Here is a 1,164-nt window from a genome sequence, read left to right on the forward strand (position 1 = left end):
GACAGGGCGTGGGAGGATGGCTGGAGACCAGACTGCTTCCTCGGACCCTAAAACGGGTCCCCCGAGGCCCAGCTGGCCGCTGCCAGCGCCATCTGCAGTCCACCTCGCCGGCCGGGGCTCTGGAGGAACCTCTGGGAGCCGCCGAGGTCACAGCCCGCCCTGTCCAGATGGGCCGGGGCGAGGACAGTGGCCCCGGGTCAGCCGCCACCCTCGGCCACCCTCCCCAGAGACGCGGTGACCCCGACGGGCTGTGAGGAGGTCCCGCTCACCCGGCGAGCTGCCCACGCTAGCGAAGGGCCGTTGGTCAGGGGTTGACCTTGGTCAGCTGGGTCTCGTCCGCGTGACTGCTCGGACAGCGAGGAAAGGGGAAGCCACTTCCGGACCCCCTGGGGCTCACCCAGCCAAGTAGGGGCAGCCGCCAGGGTCAGCGGGCACGGATCCAGCCCGGGGGCCAGGTCAGGACCAAGATGGACAGCAGCCTTAAGCAGGGCCAGCTCCACAGGCCAGGGAGGCGCCCCGTGGGGGTCTGGTCAGCGCAGAGGGCCGGGCCCAGCCAGGAGGAGGAGGCTGGGTCGCACCTCAAGGCTCGGCAGCCCCAGACGGGGGCTCAGCACCAGAGGGGCCGGCCGGACGCTGGGGGCAGCGGGCAGCGGAGGCTGAGCTGTCTCCTCCCTGCTTGGCCCCTGCGCCTGGCGCCTGAGCTGCAGGGGCACAGGAGGACAGGGAGTGGACTCAGGCTGCCCGCGGGCACTGGCTCGGAGGCCGGAGCTGGAAGGCCGGCCAGAGGCGGCCCCCACCCGCCCGCCCGCCCAGGCCCAGCAGAGGTGCGGCCTGGCAGCACACCTCCAGGGCCGAGCGCTCACTGTCACCCTGCTGCCAGCCAGCGGGGAGGGCGTCGGAGGCTGGACACCCAGGGGCCCGGCCAGCGGGCACCAGCGTCTGCAGGACCCTTCCGGGGCAGCCGGGGCCGGCGGGGCGCCCCGCCTTCCTCCCTGGGCTCAGCCCGGGCTCCGGGGTCACGTGGGCTCTGGGCGACTGGACAGTCCCCAGGCCCGCAGCTCCCACTCGCTCACTCAGATCAGAACGAGGCCAGACGCCGGCGCACGACGTCCTGCAGGGCCTCCTGCCCGCCCGCAAGGGGCCAGGGCCTGGGGCGGGGGCGGG

Source organism: Condylura cristata, unplaced genomic scaffold (genome assembly GCF_000260355.1).
Source record: "Condylura cristata isolate star-nosed mole 26May11 unplaced genomic scaffold, ConCri1.0 scaffold00012, whole genome shotgun sequence".
Classification (NCBI taxonomy): domain Eukaryota; kingdom Metazoa; phylum Chordata; class Mammalia; order Eulipotyphla; family Talpidae; genus Condylura; species Condylura cristata.